This window comes from Mytilus trossulus, chromosome 2 (assembly GCF_036588685.1).
Source record: "Mytilus trossulus isolate FHL-02 chromosome 2, PNRI_Mtr1.1.1.hap1, whole genome shotgun sequence".
Classification (NCBI taxonomy): Eukaryota; Metazoa; Mollusca; class Bivalvia; order Mytilida; family Mytilidae; genus Mytilus; species Mytilus trossulus.
The window spans coordinates 45,346,760-45,371,043 of NC_086374.1; the positions used below are offsets into that span (position 1 = coordinate 45,346,760).

At 30.9% G+C, this 24,284-nt stretch overlaps 1 long non-coding RNA gene across 1 annotated transcript; it reads right to left on the reverse strand.

The window, feature by feature from the left end:
- Positions 1 to 70: 70 nt before the first annotated feature.
- On the reverse strand, positions 71 to 21,023 carry LOC134705171 (uncharacterized). The gene is made up of 3 exons (XR_010105496.1): positions 20,647 to 21,023; positions 17,321 to 17,400; positions 71 to 178 (listed from the first exon to the last, which is right to left on the reverse strand). It is a non-coding gene; the product is annotated as an uncharacterized LOC134705171 (long non-coding RNA).
- Positions 21,024 to 24,284: the final 3,261 nt, after the last annotated feature.

Genomic DNA, 24,284 nt, shown 5'->3' on the forward strand with positions numbered 1-24,284 from the left:
TTAAATATCAGCTTTACAAAAGGAATGTTCATTTTTTTAAATTAAATTTAATGACGCTGTAAAATTACTTACCCGTTTCATGATGGATGCATTATTCCACAGTCATTCGTTATAAGTACTGTTCAAAAACAGTGAAAGATCTGCCCTAGTTCAGCTACATTGTTCTCAAGGTATTATTCTGCAAACAAAAAGTAATATAAATAAAAACTAATGTTGATGACATTTTAAAGTACTATCCTTTATTATACTACACATTAAAGGTCAGTTCATACTTTTTAATGCTATATATTGGTAAATATAATTCTAACTATGCGATATTCCTTACTAACCTTACGTAATCAGAGTTCAATAAGAACACTCGTTTATTTCAATCAAGAATCATATCATATTTCAAAAAGAAGCGCACATGAATAACAGAAGAAAAGGGGTAAAAGTCAACAGGATAGAAACCCAAAAAAAGAGCCACTTCGAGGCCACAATACGGTCTTTTTTCAATTAATAGACAAAGTTGTATGCGAAATATCCAGCACTTCAACTGACAACAATTGTTTTTTTTTATCTAAAGGATTTTATTTTAATAATAATCATGCAAATACAAATTCATTGTAAACGGAAGCAAGTAACTAAGTGTACAGTTTCTTTGAATATCTGCATCTTAGTTTGACCAAAACGAGCTTTGGAAGAAACATGTTTTACTGGTTGCATTTGACATGGATACCTCGTTGCAAACAAGTTAGCAAGGATCTGAATTAACATTTGTATTCATTCGTTTGCGCAGTGTCGGTGCTTTTGGTATAGCCATTTGATTAGGGACTTTCTGGATTGATTTTTTCCCGGAGTTCGTTTTTTTTAAAATTTAACTTAATAATTAAACTAGGGACCAAACCATGCTTAATTTGTGTATGTGTGTTTCAATTTAAATTATTCATGTGATATTTGGTCACTCGTAGTATATCTTTCGACATTTGAGTTTTTGAATACGTTATTCCATGTAACCTTAAGATCAATTTGAAATCTAACAAACGAGGTCTCTATTTTGGTTTCAAAATCTTTTAAAAACACAAGAAGCAAAGGTAAACCGGTTTCCCATGAAAACCACCTTCTACTGTAGAGAAAATATACCAATCTTTTCTTTGAATTATATTCTTTACGAATTTTCCCTTCAAAACTTTATCGTGGATACTTCATCTGTATGTCTGGCAAATCGGGTTGTTGAGAAAAAGTCAGTTACGTTTAGTATTAATTTTTATAGAACATCATGCGAATTTTTGAAACTATTGCAAAAGCTATCCTTACTTTTAAATTTGTCCTGTTTACAACAGGAGGTTACTAATATTAGGCCGCCTTGTTTTTCATTATTTCACTAATAGTAGAAAGAGACGTTAATAAAAGCAACAGTAATATACCGCTGTTCAGCAAAATTAAACAACAAAAAAATCATACCCTCCTCTTGTATCTTGGCTAACTGGGAACGTCAATTCACGCTGATGGAGGTAATTTTAAACAAAGTTATTTGAAGTTACATGTTCAAATCATTATAATATTTAAGGCTTGAATTTGTAACTCATGACATAAAAATAATCGCTCTATACTCATGACTTCTCCGCACGTATATTTCTGATATTTTTTGAACGGCAAATGTTTTCTATTATGAAATGAATTAGTGCATTGGTAAATAGTATTTGGTAAATAAATTTGTAAAATAATAACATGAAATTCTCCAACAACAAAAAATACACCAATAAAAAGTGTAATAAAAAAAATACCGAAATTCAAAACGGAAAGTCTATAATCAAATGGCAGTATTAAATGCTCAAAACACATCAAACGAATGATGGATAACAATTGTCATATTCCTGACATAGTACAGGCATTTTCATAAACCTGGTTTTAAAGCTAGCTAAACATCTCACTTTAATGACAGTCGCTTAGAATTCAAGTCTATTGATAACAATGTGTGAACAAATCGCAGAACCCTTCATAAAATGTGTTCACGTTCAACGCGTTTACACACAAATAAAATATCAAAAAGAAGCATTAAAGATTTCTTATAGTTACATTTTTATGTTAATAAGAGCATAAAAAACTTCACCAATTTTTCTTTTATTAAACTGAGCACTTTTTTTTGTGAATACAGTGACGTGTCATCAAGAATGTAATATACTGGCTAGGTTTTGAATGACGAGCGAATGTTGTTAGCCAATCTAACTTACGGGTTCTCGTGAAACATTCACTTGATGTAATAATTTACAATACATGTATAAACAATACAAAAAAAAGAAAACATCAAGTCTTCGAAACACTACATATGCAGAACTAAAGATTAAGCTAAACAAAGAACCATACAACTGATTTACATAGTAGAATGACATTGATGACGAAACAATTATGAAACGATGGCTGTCGTTATTTAACGTCATCTACATGCACCCCAACAACCCTTTATACGTAATGAGTACGTAATAATTTATCGATTGTTTGTTTTTGCAAGTACAACAATTTATCTCATCTGCAAAGCGCGTCAAGAAATTCTCTATGTATAGAATTGAATTCAAATACTGATACAATTTACTCTTTAACATTAAGAACCAAAACATAGTGTGCTTAAGAAAACTAAACGTATAATGCGCAATTCAATAGACTAGTTCGAGTAAAAATTTCGTGTTTAAAATCTCAATCAACAGACTTCCTTCAAGTGCATATGAAAGAAACAAATTATTTTACTGTAAAACTGTTTCCAATCTTGTTAAATGTGTAAGTGCCAAACCAAGCCTAAAGAAGTTTAATTGGTGAATTGAATGACTGTCAAATATTATGATAGAAGGCTAAGACTTCCTTTGATAATTGGAAATTAACTTTGAAAAGCTTTGTACTTCAAATTAAAGATATTGCAGAAAATTGGAATTTTGTAAATTGTTGATGCTGGAAATAAATGTTGCTTTTAAACTGCCGAGTAGAAATGACTTGTGAATATAAATAAGAATATTTAGTAATATCAGGTTATAAAACACGGTGTTTAATTTTCAAAATGGTAGGCGATGTATTTAATCTTATTGCATGGCAATATTATTTTACTACCAGGTTATATGAGATCGCACGTTATCCAGAATTTTAAATAGTCAACCTCTGTATTGTGTTTGTTTGTATAGCGTGAACAAATACCGTTTGAATATTCTCCAGAAATTGATGAGAGCTTTTAACAACATTTTGAGTTACGAATTAACAACACAAACTTATGAACACGATTATAAATTATAAGTGACACTTTTACAATAGAAGCTCGGTTCATTTACCCTTTTTCGTGCTGTTTTATGGAAAAAAAATTTACATGGCGCCAAATATATTAGATACTAACTGAGAGCAATTTTAATGTTAGAACTGTATGTAATATAACGTGATTGGGAAATGGCCCTGAATACTATGAATATAAAGCTTTTTATCTATTTCCAAAAATGAATATGTCATACAATCATTTTCTTAACAGTCAAGCATGTTAATTGAAACAAGTTGAAGCCACATTGCATTGACATTTTGTGCAAAGTATAATTGAAAAACTTGTATATTGTATATTAGTCTGCAAATAATCTGCCTAGTAAGCGAAACCTTTTACGGGTTTTCTGTATGGATTTAACATTGTAAGTAATGCTCCATAAATCATATGCCTCGCAATGTCATTTCATAGAGAGAACACAAATACATCTGGTTAACACATGCAAAAATTCAGCTTTTCAATATCATCAATTGCTGTTTATTCGGGTATTCTGTTTTTTAACATAAAATCCGGATAGTTGTTATATTACTTCCACACTATTCGACAACGATGAACATTAATGTATGTAAAATAAACATGTACCATTCCATAACGAAGACACAGGCATGATGATGCCTGTGTGTAAAAAGACTCCATAAATGAATAATGCACCGACAATCACTTAGAATCCAAGCATAAACACTTTTACGGACTTACAAATGGCTCTTAATGGTATAGCTTAAGTAATGTTTTCGAAGGTTTTACAGACGCCATCCTTACTTGGTTAAATAGATGACCATAAATATGTTCCATGTGTCGTATCCACATTGCTTTCCTCGTTTTGAATGATCATCAAATTTAGTTGCTTTGACGGGTGATACGTCTTCTAATGGAAAAGGATAGTTCTAATTCCTTTCCTTTTGACAAGCATGTTTACCCTGGTTTTCGATTTGATCCAAAATGTTCAATATTTCGTTTATTGTAGAAACAGTTAGATTTGTCAATAAAATGTGAAACAGTTTTCAAAATCAATCGCATATTCGTCTTTTGATTAACGTACAACATTTAGCTATAAATATTATAATGTGTGAGTGTGAGAGCATTTAATTTTATATTAAATCTCGATTTGACATCAGTTGTATTATTTGACATCACTTCTGGCTTTTCATTTGTAAATACTAGTATATTGAGGACATACACATTGAAGATATTGAAAAAAAATTAAGGCAAATGCAACAATTTATTAGCCAGGAATGTTGAGGATAATAAACGGGTCATAATATTTATCCAATGCAATACTCGTGTTTGTTGCTTCATTGTAAAATAGAAGATCCTTGCTGTTGAAGAGCACGAAGTGAAGTATCTGATTTCGGTCATATTTATCAAGTTTGCCTGTCAAGCAGAATGTTACTATTAGCGAAATATTGTATAATATCTGCGAAAGTTGCACCAAATTTGGTATATATAGGATTCGTTTTTTCTACTCCAAAGAATAGAAAGATAGCATATCGTAGACAGACCTCGCAATTTGGCAATGTTCACATCTTGATGTAGGCAGCAATTATATCCTTTCACTCAAAACTTAGTGTATATCAAAAAATATATACGGTTGATCTTTATTAGGGCCATGTGTTATTGACCGACAAATTTGATGAACAGTTCGTTTAATGTCAGTTCTAAATCCTGCGTGTTATGCTTGGTGTATATAATTTCTCCAAAACCACAGTTTTAAATGAAACATCATTAAAACATAAATAAAAGTTGAATTTCAGACAATCATTTATTCATATCTTAATTCAAAGTGCTCATTTTCTTTCATTTTGGTCTCCCAGATTTAATTTGTGTCATTTTAAAGCTTTGCAGTGAACTATTAAAAAAATCTAATTTACCTAATGGACTTTTTATTCTCCAATCGTGCAGTCCAGATGAACTAGCGCATACGCACTACTACTTCAGTACTTCAACTGAAATGTCTGAAAGGATGGCATGCTTACACGTAATTGTTTAACTGGTGCGATCATTTTAGATTTTTTTTTCCATACTGCATGTATTAAAAAAGGGACTTCTTTGTCCGGTCCATGAAAACTAGTGACTTAAATATTGTGCTTGGCACGAACGTAAGAAAATCGTGAGGATGTTAAAGCCTAAGGGAAAAATGCTTCCACTCGCTGATTATTGTCCGGAACTGAATATTATCTGACAAATTCAAGGTTAAAATTATGATACGAGACTTGAAAAAAACTACAGTTGTTCAACAGTATTAGAAGAATCTAGAATTTATTGATTTTTACCTGTGATGCAATAATCAATCTATTCTAACTATGAAGAAGAAAGAGTAAAAAACCTGCTATTTAGTTCTGTGAAACAATGCAGTCAGGGCTCATCGGCTATCACCTAATTTTAACTATTCGAACAATAATACTATCCAGCAATTTGTAGAAAGGAACCTGAAGTGTCATATTTCTCTTTAGAGTTTGATAAGACCACGTTATCTACAACGTAAGCAGTTGATTGTCCTGAAAGCAACACTAATTTTACAAGAGGACGAGCGGAATATTTCTATAGCTCAGCATATATCAATTACAAAGCTATGAGTTCTGTGGACTTTGATGTATGGAAAGGTTAATGGTTATTTTATCTCTCGATCATCCACCAGCACGGAATCAATCGGAATCACAAAATGTATAGATCATCCTTTTGTATATATTTTAAATGAAATATTGCAAAAGGGAATATTTATTGTCAAGTTTTGTAATACAACTTAAAAGTAATAGGCTAGATCTCTTTAACATTATACGGACTCAAAGACTGTGATAAATAAATAAAGAAAAACATTTATAATTGTTGTATTGTTTTCTCCGAAACACTGACTGCGTCTCGAATCAATATTTTGGTATTTCTTGTCCGACGTCATCAATCATGACTTTGAAGTAATACTAAATTACGTCAGAAATTAGTTTGAATTCAATACTTGTAGCAGTGCAAACACATACTGGGAACAAAAAGCTATCAAACAAGACCAAATTACATTTGTATATGCGCAAAACGGCTTTCAAATAGAAAAGATGCATCAACAATATCCATGACTGTATACAATTTGATTTTTGCAAAGTTATCTATTGGGTATTCGATATGTTTACTTAAAACTCATTTAAAAACATGCAATATCGTCGTGTTGATAAATGATAGATGCATTAGTTACGTATACCTATAACACAACTAACAACTTGTATATTTAGTATATTTTTTTCAAAATCAACATAATTTTATTTTGTACTTTCACATTTTAAATTATATAAACCGTTCTAGACGTGATATAAGATAAGAACAACTTCAAAGTTGCATTCTCTTTGTTTGTTTCAAACCTCCATTAATTGGGGGCATGATATTTATTTAGTTAACTTGACTTATGCAGTCGGGTAAAAATTATTTGTGAATTTCTGCACAGCTCTGGCCAAAAACAAGTTTTTTTGTACAATTCTCTCATTATTTTGTGAATAGTATATTGTATATATCCTGAATGTTTGACATTTGTAACTATCATGTAAATTCGTTTGCTCCACATAGTGGTTAATATGATTTGACTACCACTCAAGTGCTATACAACCTGGTTTAATAAACCAAAGTCTACAAAGGAAAATGCCTGAACCAAGTCAGGAATGTGACAGTTGTTTCTCATTTGTTGGATGCATTTGAGTTTTTGACTTTGCCATTTGATAAGGGTCTTTCCGTTTTGAATTTTCTGGAAGTTCACTAATTTTGAAAAACAAACTGTATATTGCATATATTAAGTAGACGAGACGCTAAAAAAACCGTATATTACTGATATTCCCATAAAGTAAAATTTGGTGAGTAAGCAGTTCTCGTTGAATACCTCAAACCAAAAAAATAATGCCACGTATGTATATAAAATACTCCAGGATTTACATGACAAAAAGAAAAACTTGAAGAAAAACAGCAACGTCCACATAATGTCACAACTTTAAAATCAATCTTTGAAGTTTTGAACTCTCTGAACTGATTGGAACTATAATACTTCAGGAAAAAATAATTATATATTGTTTTCATAAAAATCCAATGCATGTCTATTAAATGGCATTCAATATCAAGGATCGCTTATTTCAGTACAAATATTTTTTAATCTAGAACCTTTTACCCTTGATCTACTTTGATGTGTGATACAAATACCCATGCCAAGCATGAAGGTACTAAAATACAGATAATTACATAACTAGGTTTGGATTGAAAAAGACTTGCGCATGCATTATTAATTTTTTTACAACTGCAAAGTTAAAAATAGAAAATTCTTATGTATTTACAAACAAAAACGTTCCCAACTCGATGCTTAGTTGCGTGCATGATTAACATTAACGGTACCAATTTTTCTGCACCAGATGCGCATTTCGACAATACATGTCTCTTCAGTGATGCTCGTGGCCAAAATATGTAAAATCCTAAGCTTATATAATAGATGAAAAATGTGAAAGACACTAAACTTTTTAGCAAACTCGCACATTTTTGGAAACGATTTTCAATGATCAGAAAAAATAAAATTTGCAAAATAGAAATATTTCATGCACCGCTTACATCGTTTATTATATTTTGGTGTACGGTTTCAAAAATAAATAGTTAATGACATAAATTTCGAAGAAATTTATATAAAAGAAAGAATGCATAAGGGGACATAAAGCATAGTTGAACTCTATAGAATTTAATTCTGATGTGTATTTTTGGAAAAAGCAAAGTACGCTTCTCATCAATAAAAACGTGCAAAATAAAAAATCCACCATCTAAATTAAATAACTTTTCAGTTTATCATTTCACATAATTTTAAAAAACAGAAAAAATTGTTATTTTTATCTGTAGAAAAGAATATAAACCCAAAACTAATTCAGTCCAATTGAAAAGAGGGGTTAATTGCGTAGATGTATGTTGAAGAGAGTAGACCAAAGTGGGTTTGCATTTATAAATTACGTCTATGATAGTACTTATTCAAATAACAGCTTTTATAAAAAGCTTTCCGTTGTTAAACTGAATCATTCAGAATAGCATTGCATAGCAATTATAAGGGGGTTATTAAAAATAGAAAAGGATAATACAAATTTGAGATTTATCATTTTATTTTTGAAATATGAAACACCGTAAAGGCTTTAATGTAGTATTCACTGAGAGTTTCTGTCAGTATTGTCAAAAAAAAAGATGAAATATAGAGAAAGGACTAGGGGCTATAAGGGCCATTTTTGGCCCCACCCCCAAATTTCATTTAATTTGTCATGTTGTAAGTCTATACCATAGACCTTCTGAAAATAATCGAATTTTGGGTCTAGTTCGTTTATTCTGTTGCCTAGCAACCACTAAAATGGCGGGGTTAAATTCATCAAATATGATTATTATACAGCTTTAATATATCTTTATTTGAAATTGAACCTGTTTGGCATGTAGTGAACTTTACACTTGTACACTATTTTTAAAATATAACATAATTAATTGCACATTTTTGCCAAATTCACTGTTGTTTCTCCCTAGCAACATATCTGTGCCCATGGCAACCGCGATTTGTTTTCTATTTACAAGATTTAATTTTAAATATATTGAAACAGAAAGGCAATTTAAGATGTAAATTGTAAAAAGAAACGAACTCCAAGGTAAATATTAAGGGGGAAAGCAATATTGAAACAGGAACAAACAAAACAAAACGCCGGGTATTGCTGATATATACAGATTGTGCATCTGATGCTGGGTTGGGTCTCACTTATCAGCGACAAGAAGAATGATATAAAGGCAAGACACATTTAGCGCTAAGAAATCTTAATATTGATTATCTTAAATAAATAGATACAGACACATTCAAAAGTCAGTGTATTTCCATGGCAGTAGTTATGTTTCCGGAAGGGATTGGGGTTGAAAGGGGCACTTCTATTTACACCTTTTTAAGCTTGAATAAGTGAAAAGTTAAGAAAACTATCAGATATATATGATATAACTTTTTTTCCTACGCAATTTAGGAAAAGGTATATATTTTTAAAATGTAAAACTGGGTAAGGTGACAAAACAGCTACAGCCCCTATCAATTAAGTATTGAAGTACCCCCCCCCCCCCCCCCTTCTAGACTTATGTAAAGGATCGTTAGGGTTGACTTTTCGAAATTCATCTTATTTCTATTATCTTTTTCAGTTGTCCAGACTTATAACCGTATCATTCTATATAATTACAAAACTGGAACATGCTACTATATCAAATAAATCTGTATTCTTAGATTTTTTCTATATTCATTATATATATATATATGTATATATATATATCATTTGTTTTTTTGTAGTTTTTGTCAATGTGGCTAGTTTACTTTTCGCCTTTACTAATCTTAGTGTCGTATGACTTGGTCTTTGATCATCATGACAATATTCATTATATATTCGTCAAAATTATTGAAAACAAGAATGTGTCTTTAGTACATGGATGCCCAAATTGCAAGACTAACAATGGCCAGGAAATCCTAGGTTAGGACAGGCCCAAAAAATCGGCAGATTTAAACATGTTATTTTTGCTATCTCAAACCCCCTCTCCGTTTACCTCTAGGCAAAGTAGAAAAAAATCAAACACACAATACACACATTAAAATTTACTTCAAAAAAAGTCTGAGTCTGATGTCAGATTCAACTACCTTGACCAAACACTTAAACCTGAAGCGAGACACAAGGACAATCGGATGAATAGACTGACATACGCACGGACGAACAGACGCATAGACCAGAAAATATAATGCCCACAAATGGGGCTTAACAACAAAGCCGGGTCACATTTTAAAATGTACACTTCATTTTTACGCATGATTATTAAACTATTCAAAACATAACCTTTAAAAAGGCAACAGACATGTAGTATGCTTACAGACTTCAGGCTCTTGTTTCTATGCATGGAAAGGTCAATTATCCATATATATAATCCCCAAGGGTGACTGGGGTATAGAAATATGGTCACTTGGTCTTCTCCCGACCGGCAGTAACACACTTGCCGAAGTGGGGCGTCCGCTTGGCTGTGCGGGATGTATCAAGTTCACAGTCACGTCCGGTCAGAAGGGGGACGTTAAATCCGATGCCTCGTGTAAAGAGAGGGCCACGCTCTTTGCGCGTTTAGAACCCTTGCAACAACTCTCTGAGGGTCCGTAGGTGGCCTGTTGCAAGGCAAAATTTCTGTCCCTATCCAATATGCCCTCTTTTTCCGGTGGCAGTCCAAATTTCTCCGACCTTCATCCCAGGTGACCTCTATTGTATCAACCTACCTATTGCATTTATTGTGAACTTGTTCTCGTACTGAATATGCATGAAATATTTGCCACTGGACGTTAAGCAACCAACAATCAATCAATCAATCCATATATATTTTTATATATACATTTGCAAATTTACAGATCTTACATTGTTGGGTTGATGTTTAGACGAGTTGTAAATACATAATGTACATAGCCATGTATCACCATCACTGCTGGTGATGCAATGGATAAATCTGTTGTAGAGTTGTCACAGACTCGGGCGTACTTATATAATTATATATTTCTACATGTTTATACGGATATATGGATAGTCTACCTTATGCTGTTTCCATTTTTTACCATCAAATTTTTAAGATCTCTATGCACATTCCCCACAAAGACACATCCAATTGGAATATAGGTAGGATCATTTTCGAAATAAATCTCGTGTTTCTCGCCAATTATGGAAATTTAAGTAAAATACATCCCCTCCCTTTTTTTCGTTACATAAATCATGGATCTGACCCTAATACCAGAGAGAGAAGATTGCCCCATTCAAACAACAAATTTGAATTTATAATTAGCAAAAACATCAGAAATGTACAGATTTTGTTATGTTGAAGGTCTATCTAAAATTTCATAATATAAAAAAATGTCCTCAAAGTTGTTATTGACTGCCTTACACATGAAGGTCATTGCTGTCGGATTTTTTTAAAGAAACTTAACTAGATATACTTAAGAAAATATATAATTAGGAATACACTTTACATTCATCAACAAAAAAAATAAGTTTCTATAGGCATAAGAATGTATAAACTAAACTTTGTCAGATGAACTGGTCCAATTTGGACGGCAAATTTCAGCTTTTTATTGCTCCGCTTGGCTATAAAAAATATAAAATAAACTATCGCACCAACCTTGCACCAAAAAGATTTTTTATGCGAAGTTTGATATGTATGAACTTGTCAAAATGTTAAAATTTCTAATTGGTGCAAGCATGGTGCGGTGGTCAAAATTTAGAAAAACCATAAAATTTTCGGTATTTTTGCTTATTTTCCCAATAATGACGTCATTTACACCTACCATTGTGACGTCATTGAACCTTTTTTAGTTAAGTAAAAACATTTTTTTTAAATCCTTTACTCATATTCTAATAATTTATGGAGAAAAATCTGCTCTGTTAGAATTTTTATTATCTTGTAAATATGGGGCCATTTTAGGCCATTAAAGCCCCTACTCCTTTTAACATTAAGGCACACATATGTGACTTCTAAGATATACATTCTCGAAAAAAAACCTTCTAAAAAAATGGAGGTATGATAAGATGGGAAACTCGGCCCGTCAATCAGTGGACCAATTTTAGAGTCAACTTGGGCCGTTTATACAACAACTCGGATCGTCTATAATGTAACTCAGACAATATAAGATTAGAGTCTTGACTAAGAAGAGAATTTAATGAAAAAAGACTATCTGAAGAAAAGTCACATCGTCTCTAATTGAGTACTGTGTGTGTCTTATGCTTCACTTCTATATACATTACATACTATAATTTTTCTTCGTTTACAATGAAATCGTAAGCATCTGAAAAGCTATAATACAGAAATTAAAACGAAGCGTTATAGCATCTTTGTAAGCGAAGCATGGACAAATAATGTGTATTTCAAAACAATAAATCATGCCCTTTCCAACCAGTGATTTTTATAATTTGTTTTAACGTTGTGCTGTTTAACCACTGTTCCGGGTTAGGATAGGATTGACTGCTCACAAACATGTTTAACCACGCCAAATTATTGATATGTCTGTCCAAAGTCAGGAGCCTGTAATTCAGTGGTTATATCTACGTTGATTTATAGCATCCATAGATTGTTTTGCTTATTGTTTTCGCATAAATCAGACCGTAAATTTTCTTTTTTAATTTCGTTCCTAATCTTGTAATATCCGGTACCATTTATAGCTTACTATACGGGTTGGTTTTGTCCATTTTAGAAGTTTGAACGATAGGCTACAGTTGTTAACATCTTCGTCTTTTGATTTATGGGGGATGCTTTTGGAATTGACATTCATAACAAACTACCTTACTCTATTTATATTCTAAAGTATCAAATTTTATCTAAGAACACTTACATGCAACTGTTTAGATAAGAATCTTTTAACAGAAATAATGCTAAAATATTTTTTTTTTTTTAAAGTTTAGATATACTAATATAAGAGAGAAGTGATCTAAACTTGTATGTGCAATAGTCAAGTAGCTATAACAGTCTCTATACAATCTATTAAATGACACGACTATTGGTATTGATGAAATGTCAGTTTCCCATAATGGTGTAGAGAAAGCCATTTGACATTTGGAAAATTGCATTAATACGAAATAAATGTACTCTAGATATTCCTGACAGTGAGTTAGGATGACACTTATTCAATACTATCCTCTTACGAACCATCAAAGGCATTCCAGCAATCAAGTATAAAATTACTTTTCCCTCGTATACGTGCACTGACCATTTATGCATGAGTAGTAGGAATTAAAAGCCTAATTTTAATATCTATTAAGCAGTAGCTTCCCCTTTTTGTGAGACTAGAACATGTTTATACAGTTAAAAAGTTTCTTCCTTTAATTAGCTCATTAGGTGCTAGCTATCCTTAGGGTAGCAGTATGTCTCTGACAAAGAAAGAAGATGAACATTTCAATGTAAAAGTCGACATATACTCGGAGTTGTTCAGACGAATATTGGATATTCCAATTTATAAAAATGTGCTTTTTAATTATTTATTTTTTTACAGAATCGTTGGATCATGGTGGGCAAATTAAATATTTAAAATATTATCAGTATAACAATTCTCAATTTATACAACTTGATTTATATTTTAATATAAACGTAGAATGCTGATATCAAAATCAATAAATATAAAAATAGATGTGGTATGATTGCGAATGAGACAACTCGTGTGATCAAATGACGTTGAAGTTAGCAACTATTATAGGTCACCGTACAGCTTTCAACAATGAGCAAAACTTATACAGAATATCAAGTTATAAAAGCCACAAAATGACAATTGTAAAACAATTTAAACCCAAAATTAACGGTCTTATACTTATGTATTTATTAGATTGTCATGAATGTGACCTACCGAATTAGGACTATTTACCGGATTTGCTATCACATAAGCAACACGACGGGTGCCACATGTTGAGCAGGATCTGCTTACCCTTCCGGAGCACCTGAGATCACCCCTAGTTTTCGGTGGGGTTCGTATTCTGTATTCTTTAGTTTTCTACGTTGTGTCATGTGTTCTATTGTTTGTCTTTTTGTCTTCTTCATTTTAGCCATGGCGATGTCAGTTTGTTTTAGATTTATGAGTTTGACTGTCCCTTTGGTATCTTTCGTCCCTCTTTTAGCATGACTTTATGATGCTAGTACCCGATTTATGTGCATTATATTGTCATAAACAGCCCATATTTATGTAGTAGTAGTATTCTACTTTCCATTAAAATGCTTAAAGTTTACATTATAACAATTTTGTAAAAACTGATATATTTTGGGGCCAAAAAAGGGCCCGAACCTACTCCTTTATAGTTGTATCCAAAATAAAATAAATAATTACGACCAGCTTTATTCCGGATTGCGCTGGATATTCGTTGATTTTGTTTTACTCTGAATTAAACTGGATAAGTTGCAAAATAAATTCAATGAATAAAATTAATTTATCGATCTGTTTACCAAACAAAATCTGATAAACAATTTGTTTTAAATTGACGTATAAGCCTTATCGATGTTTTTATTCAGGCAAGTAATGATAGTTATATAACTCCACATGTAAGACTATTATAACACAGAATAGATTCATTTAAGTAATATTAACACAACTATTTTTATGAATTGATTGTTTAAAAATATACATCTAGTACACAATGTACTATACACATGTTACCTACTACAAATATAAATATCTCAATTTCTTCTATAGTATGAAAAAATATAAGAAGATGTGGTATGAGTGCCAATGAGACATCTCTCCATCCAATTCACAATTTATAAAGATGTACATATTGGAATTTCCACAAGGTTTTATTACAATAAATCAGAATTTCAATTTAAGATTCTATATCCTACTAGATTTTCGATTTGTACTGTAATATATTCTTGTGCAGGTCTATTATTATAAGCAGTCAGAAATTCTACAAATACATTTGTAACATATTCGAGGTTAAATATGATTTATCAACTTGTCATTCCGAAAATATTTTATGAGAATCACGATTTCGAGATTTTCATAATATTCTTATACATAAATTCTGCGAAATAAAAAAAACACTTTCTATTTTACGAAAGTCGTGATTATTTTGAAAAGGTTGGAAAAAACTCTTAGACTACTTTATAAGCATTCCAGTTCAAAAATTGTGGTAGTCAAATTGACAAGTCATAACAGACGGACGGACAGTGCATGGTAATCTGCACTTGAGCAAGGTTTGGTAGAGTTTAAAAAATGACATTCAGCTAGACGCTGGAGTGCATATATTTTACCCCTATTACACTGCAAACAGACAAGAAAATAATTAAAATATTTAATATAACAGTTTTATACGTGTCTAACCAAGCTTAGCCAGGATACGTCAGCCAAGATAATGAAATAAAAATGCAAATTGTCAATTCTTTATGTTTGATCTCTTATATAGTGTTTATAGTGTTAGATCATTATCAAAATTTCATTTTAGATTAGTAAAATATATTTGTTGATTTAATTTTCATTTTATACAAAACTTTAACACGCTTAAATGCTTTCCTATTTGATGCTTTTGATCCAGGTACATTCAAACTCATGCCTGATTAAAATAGACCAGAAGCAATCAAACGGCTAGTATTATAATTGTACCCAAATGATACCACTGGGCTACAAGAATGACCGATGTTAATGTATTAATACTTATATACAGACATATATACTATGGGGATTATTTCTTATTTTAATTATCATCTCTCCAGCACGGCTTCATCTGTGGAACACATATAGGAAAAAACTTCATGTAGTTCTTTGATGATCCAATTTTATTTTGTATTGTGAATTTTATCTTATGTAAATCTACTCTTTTCGCCGTTTTGTATACTCTTATTCTATTGTGACCACACAGTAATTATGTCTCTCAGTATGAAGTGTATATAACTGCTTTGTATTTATACATTTTACGATAATAATGTGAATGTTCGTGAAGAATGTGCTTTATACATGTTGAAATAAAAATAGAAAAATATGGTTTTTAAATTTATTCAACCCATTTGATTCATGCAGTTGGCCTCTTTAACCCCGTTGTTGATGCATTATAAATCCCATGATGAATTCGAAATAAAGAGCCTTTGTTCAAATTATAATATTTCACCGTTTTATGTATGATGAGTTTATTTACTTCATCTACAAAGTTATATATTTATATTGAAAAACTGGCTGTGTGCTGTTTTTCCGGCTATACAATTCAACCCTAGTTTTTACGGTCAAGAAAATATCTTGAAGGTTCTTCGAGATGTTGTATGTCGGATAACGAATGGTAGTATTTTGTTGATAAGATTACCAAATATTAATTTAATGTTTTGATGTCCCCTGAATATACTGGTATAGATTAAAGATCAATATATAAGATTATCAAACATTGTGTCGTCTTTGAAAGACTTGTATTTATTTCAGAATCAAGAACAGCAATACGCTGTTTCTGTCATTTATGTTTATTTCACAAGAAGCATATCTTTGGAATATTGTTTCAAGTTTTATGTTTCATATTCCCCTTTTAATTTCGTTCTTTTAACACATTATGTAATTGTAATATTACATCCAATGAGAGATAAGCTGGCATCCAATTTGACATTACCGGAAAGCATAGCATTAACATACCATTTTAGAGGACAGTGAACTAAAGTATCCAGGTCATATTACCTAAGTCCGAGTGAATCAATTTTTGGGGTCAAGTTTCAAGAAATACCCCGCCTAATAATCAACGTATCACCTGTTAGAAATTTAAACATATGGCATGTATACAAAAGTCATGTCAATGCTGAGTGTAACGCAATGTTTATTGTATAACAAGATTGCTCGAAGCTAAAATGGTACAAACAAGAACTAAGATAGTGTGAATAAACTTCGCTATTCAAACTTTTACCAGAGTTTATGTGTATAAAAGTATGATAATAATTGTCGAAATGATTCTTAAACTCATCAAAATTAATTTTAAAAACAAATTCAGTGCAAAGAACATCATATACTCAAACAAACCGATTTATCTAATGCATTGACCTTTATACAGAAATTTTTTGCTTCACAAAAATAGCGAATTACTCCTAGAATGTACAATTATTCCATTACTTTAACGAAATACAAAACTTAAAAAAAAAAAAAAATTGCAGTACGCAAATCCAGATTTCCCCCTATAATATCTAATTTACGCATGATTATACAGCGGAGACCGATCTCAGTTTATAAAATAAGAAAATAAATCCAAAACTATACAATGATACACCTATTCATAGAATATTATAGCACTGAAGAAGAATATAGCTGTATAGTAAGAGCTAAAAAAAAAAAAAAAAAAAAAAAAAAAAAACAACACATAAAAAAAATAACAAAACAACAAAACAACAAAACAACAAAACAATAAAAATAACAAACCAAACAACAAACATATTCAAAATAGAAATTGACAAAAACACCACTACTTCTAATACAGATGAAGATTTAACTTTATTTTATAGTTTACTTGCAATTACCTTTTTTCCTTTCATCATTAACTTCAACTGAAATTATCAAGACATCACATTTCAAAGAATAGATAAACTTACCTAGAAGTTCTAATTGATCCGGTCTTTTCTCCTTAGATGTGTTGTATTAGCAATAATGTATCATCCCTCGTTATTGATTCCTGGAATAAAAGAATGCATTTGCTCAGCAGCTATATATTAATCTCGGATCCACTTTACATACAATGTTATGTTACAAGGCATTTTTTGTTCGGATTCTTTAAGTCCATACTGGTATAGATACGATAATATTGAATTTCTATTTGATATTTAAAATAGTTGCTCTGAAACCCACGTGATCGTCGAAGAATGGTACAGCTGGTTACCACAAAGGACATAAGGATGAAATGGACGACAAATGTTAAATAACGCCACGATATCGGTAATATTGGTAAATCATCGATTTCAAATCATAAAGTGGCATGATGTATGTTTTTGCCAATTGAGGTAATGTATTTCAATTACATTAATTATTACATTTTTTTATATTTCAACAACACCTTAATTGAAATTTAATTACCACGATTTTACAGACCATTGAGCTCTTTAAGAACCAACACCGAAGACAAATGGTAAATTGATAACAAACTGTTTGTTCCTTAACTACATTAATTGTTGTATTTGTGCGTGGCTGTTTTTATACTCCAACTTAATGACTTTTCCCGAAAGCTATTACATGAACTTTATATTTGTTTTGATAAACGGGCTGTTCATGATTTAAGAAGATTCGCTCATAATTGAAAAGGTAACTAATTTAAATATAACCTGCCATAAAACTAGACTTATCTTAAGATCTTCTTATATTATCAACGTAATTATATGTAATGATAATATTAGCAGAACTCTTCAAAAAGCACCTTTAACTTGAAACCATAAAATGTATGTTATATCAAGTACTAAACTGTTTGTCAATTATAGTTTTATGTTGATTGATGAGTAGAAAGATAGATAATGTGCAGAATCATTGTTTGTGACCGATTTTTACTTAATATAAAGCTATCGGAGGTCTAGTAAATAGGCTTATATCTTTCCACAATACATTCCGAAATCTCTGTACTAATATTAGATTTTGAACATTACTAATTGCAAGATAATAGTTACAATTAACAACCTGTTGATATTCTAAATAGACACAACATGTGTTAGTTACTTATTCTTAAATAATTGCAAAAGATGTGTTTACCAAGAACGAAGCCAGATTGCTTTCATCGAACAATGATTTGATTTTGATTTTTTTGTGATTTATCGCCATTTTAAGCACCGCTTTTGGGCTTTTTCGTGGCGGCAAGTTTTAATTGGTGGAGGAAGACGGAGTGCCTGGAGAAAACTACCGACCTTCGAATTCGCAACCTCAGTGTTGACTGGGCAGTGATTGCAGCATCGAACAATGCAACTTAGGCTAAAAGACAATTAAAAAAAAAGAAAGAAAAAGAAAAATTACCACTGAAGTCAGGTGGGAATTTTTATAACTTTTGTTATCACAACTAGTTCTTCCGATCACCACTAAATATACATATTATGCAAAGAGGTGTCATACTGGCCAATTTCCCATGAACTTGTCATTTTCTGAAATTCCTTTAATTTTTTCATACATTTTACAGCATTGCAGATTCAGATCCATTCTAAAAAGGCAACACATCATTTTCCTGCATGTATTTTCGAGCATGCGACAAAATTATAGATGTCCGACGGTATGACGAAAGCTTTTATTTGTCCTCTGAAATTGCGAAAATATTCAAACTACTCCTGACTTTTTTCAATTTAAAATACTGTTGTTTTTCTTAATAAGCGAACAGGCTGACAATCTGTACACTTAAAGAAAGCGCACGTGTGGTGTCCGACACTATGACGTGGTTGTTAACATTGACATAATTGATGAAACAAGGCAAACAATGAACTAGTACACATTTTGATTGAGGGGCTAGTTGAAGACAACCTCCGGGTGCGGCCAATTCTCGCTGCGTTGAAGACACATTTGTGGTCTCGTCTGTTATCTGCTTGCTTGTTGGTTTGGTTGTTATTTATTTGATATTTTCCCCATTTTTATTCTCTATTAGATTTTACACTGACATTTTGGATATATATGAGCAATAGCTATATATATATATACAATTCTAAAATGAAAACTACGTTCAAACCTATGATTGCGTAGGATACTTTTTTTTTATACGTCTGCATGTAAAACAAATTTCGTTGTAGAAGGGTCTTAATACAGCAAAAACAACATTTTCCAAAAGATCAAAAAAAGTGAAAAAGTTTATTAAAACAAAACGCATTTGACTAACAGGTCGAACAACTGATGTTCTTTGACCCTGCTGACTGCCATTGGCGATATATATATACATAAATATTTTACACACTTTAAAATGTTTGTGACAGAAGCTTTTGTAGCAAAATGATTGATATGCTGAGGTAAAGCGTTAACTTTACTCATATCAAAATATTCACGAAAAGATCACAATGTGAGGCTACTCCGACACTTTTTAAATTTAGCACTAATTTCAGGAATATGCGAGACAAAATTCAAAACTGCGAACACCAATATTCTATGTTATATTATGAATACCTGAAGGATAATATTTGGTAGACTTAAAAAAAAAAAGGATAGACATGTTATGCGATTCAAATTTTAGGATATCATGCAAAATTTGTTATACATGTATTGTTAACAGCAATATATAGTGCTGAATACTATTGTTATGTAATTTAGATAAATAATTTTATGGGACTACAGTTTTAAGACTTAGGTCTCTTTTAATAATCAGGTATCTGTAAGTTTAAACAACTTCCAGATTTATACCCATGTAAGTGAAATAATAAGAAAAATCATATACCTTCTGACAAACTTTTCGTTTCAAATCTGCAATTTTATATATGTCGCATGCATTAAAGTACATTTAAAATCAAAGTAGGAAAAATAACGGATTGATGTGTGAACGTTTATAAAAAATATTGAGTAAAAAACCCAACATAATAGCTTCTCAAACATTGATTTAACACACTTGTTTAACACTCTGGAAAACAATTATTGTACAAATGTTTATTTAAATTATGAAATATTTGACCATGAGATATCTTAACAGTACGAATTTACAATAAAGATGAATCTTCTTTTTTTATTTATAAAATTACATGTTAGAACAAAATGGCAATTTTATTCATGAGTATTAAGAATTACATTTTTGTTTTGTTTTTTTACGTTATTGTTGCATTTATGTGAATACCAATATAATGTTATAAATATATTTATATTTAAACAAAAAAGAATTTTCAAAAATATAAATCGACAAAAATATTTCAGTCAATTATAATAACAATAAAAGATAAAAAGGCAAACAATTTATAGTAATACATGAAAAATCACTTACATAAAGACTCTAAAAATATCTTGACGTTCATTACCGTCTTATTTAGGAAACCATACAATATGTTGTTAGAATGCACTCAACGTTAACTCTTTCCCTTTATTTCATGTCCATTTGCAAATATTGACATTTCCTCCGATTTAAATTTGTTTAAGTGTAATTATTTTTTACGATTCCCGCAGAAGTAAAACACTATTTCTTATTTCACAGTCGATGTCTAATCAAAATGAAATTCATTTTACTGATTAATCACACATTTTCCTTTCGTTGCTAGTACAAATGCGAAACTAACAAGCATTAGTTCAAAGCTGAATCAGTCAGATTCTTTATCGTTATTGGATTCTAATTGTAAATATTGATGGAAATAAACGCTGCATTGATCAGAGTAATTAAACAAACATTGGTAATATTTATCTTTCCATCTACCGAATGTATACAAATCTGAAATATTATTCGTCCAAAAACCAAACACGGTAAAGCTAAAATTGTCCCATCTTTGTAAACACATCGTACTGATAGCTACTTATTGACACATTCTATAGCTGTGATAGTAATCAATTAACATAGATTTGTCTAGTGCTGCAATTTTGGTAATATTTACATAAATTAATATTATATTGATTTCATTTACCAAATATAATAGGAAACAACAAAAATAGATGAAATGATTAATATTTACATTGCTTTGCAGATCGCAGTTATGACAGATATGATGATCAGCATATACAGGTCATGTGACTTTAATTTAGATTGTGCTGATTGATTATTAAAATATCTCTCAGGGAGGTTTTTGAAGTTATCAAACTAATTTAAAAGCTGAAAAATTACAATCTTTGAATATTAACTTCATGTATATCATTGGAACAAACAGGATGTGAGTCGACACGTTCAACATCGATAATTAATCAGCAATGCTATTCTTTAACGTTCAGTTGTTGTCTTTTGGTGGTACAATGTATCATGGTCATACTTTCTCGTTTTTCTCCTTTTTTATTTTTACAGATTAGTGTTTGATTTTCCTGTTTTGAATGGTTTTACATTAGTCATTTTGGGTTATAGCTTGCTGTTAGGTGTGAGTCAAGGCTCCGTGTTAAAGGCCGGACTTTGACCAATAATGGTTAACAATTTTACAAATTGTGACTTGGATGGAGAGTTGTCTCATTTACACACATACCACATCTTCCTAGGTCTATAATCTATGTATAACTGGTAAACAATGAAGTCAGAGACTTATAGTTACCACAAATGATATTACTCATTTTTTTAAAGATAAAAAAATGTAGTTTTAAATTTTGGTTGATCCTGTAGAAAATCTGATTACAAACAGTATATTTTAATGTGATAATGTTTATAGAGCTTGTAAACTTAGATATGATCCATGCTATAATTTTTCTCCTTTGAATAAACTTATACTGAACGTGTTGTAGATTCTTTGAATATTGACCTAATCGGTAAATACATTGAATTTTTCTTTTAATAAATAGGGGAACCCCCTCATGCCTCACAGCGACACGCTCAGTCGAAATGGATAAATAGAATCCTATGCATATTCTTTGCATCTTTAATATACCATAGGTGGTATCTTGCATAGAAAATCTGCCTCTTACTAACTTACCCTCATTTCCCATTGGCATCCGTAATCCCTGTTGACTTACGTTGCAGAAGTCGTCTTAAATATACATAAACTATTTTCAACACCAGGTTAACCAAGCAATAATAAATCAATCTTAATGATGGGAATTATGAATATCTAATAAATGACAACAACTTTCAAATTTACAGCAATAAAGAATAATGCATACATGCATTTAGTAAATGCACCATCACTTTCTTTCATCACTCATCTTCATGACTTTATTATTTGTCGAAATTTACATATTTGATTTTTTGCCATATTATTATGTAACACAAGAACTTAGTACCATCTTTCAACTTATTGATGCGTACAAAAACCAAAACGTTTATCATTATAGGTCTTTGGTGATACATTGATTGTCTTGGTTGGTATTTGCCATGCTATTCAGTTTTTCGTGCATTATTAAGATATACATCATGCCATCGGTTTCCACTTTTTGCCATAATGAACCTTTTATAGCTTACTGTACATTACGAGTTTGGTTCATTATTGAAAGCCGTACGTTGACCTTTATTTGTTCACACCTTTATGGATACATATACGTGTCTTACAGGCAATTATACCAAATCTATTCATTTTCATGTACATCTTACATGCAAACGTCCAATGCAGCCTGGATATACAAAATTCAAATTCTATTTTTCTATTGTGAGGTATATGCAACAAAACATACATGGATGCTGTGGTTTGACCAATTATATTATTTTTAAACACGGGTCTGTGTTTAATTTTGAAAGTTGCATTTTACACATTCTTAACAAAATAAGCATTTTTAGAATTAAAATGCAACTACATAATTATAATTTATAATAACATGCCTGCACTAAAATATGTCTTCATGTTATATTAATCTCAAAACAGACAGCTTTGTTTGATTCCCCGTAGTTTGCATACAAATTACAGAAAAACGTTAACAAGAAAATCTTATAAGACTTCATTAGAATTTAGACAGATCTTTGAAACTTGGTTAAGCCTTATCGACCAAATAAAAACCACGATTATATACATCAGCAAGACGTTAATACGCTATTATATCTATACAACACATTGATCATAGCCATCATAAATAAAATATATTGAAATTTTATGATCTAATGCACATCAGAAATAGAAATATGTAAATTTTCAGACTGATTTAACAAAAGGTTGGACTCAAGGGTAAATTTTTAACATTGTTTTAATATTGAACTTCAACGCATATCAGTCGTAAATAATTTTAACCATATTGATTTCTTCTTTCGTATTATTCTTAATTAAGCTGATAATGTCTCTTTCTCCAGTATTTCGGTTTTGAGAATAACGAAATATCTATAAAAACAACTTAACAAAAAACATTGTATCCAAATCCAGTCAACCTAACAGAAAATGAAAATTGTATTTTGTCAGGTAAAAAAGATATAAGATAAAGAGATAAATATAAATATATCAGCAAGTACGAAAAGGAAAATAAGCATCAAAAATGACATGTTTGTCAAGAAGTTTGATTAACATGTCGTCTTAAAGGGACATAATGGCACTCTTTGTCCTTGTAGTATTAAGAATCACCACTTCACTAACTAAGCTAATATAGTCTGCTAATATGATGTAATAATGTATTTTCTAATACTTTCTTATACAAATAGTTAAAGCACGTAGAAAAATACAAAAATGGTTTGTTTTAAATGAAACAAAATAATGATGATGATGAGATTAGACAGGAGACCTTAACCACATGAGCAAACATGCAGTTTTTTTTCAAAGAAGGGTTCATGTTGCTTTAGTCTTTTGTTTTCAGACTGTTATTTCTTTTTTCGTCGTTTTTTATGTGCCATGGTGTTATCTGTTATTTCACGAATTATAATTGTTCTGTCTTTTCCTTCTTTCACAAAAGACAATGCAACAAATTTGAAAGAACATGCATAATCTTATCATTTAAGTGTTTAATTCATCAGTCACAAATATAATCTTTATTTTTATGCAGTTTTTAGAAATCTACTTGTTACGTCGCTTTTGGTGGCTTTAATAA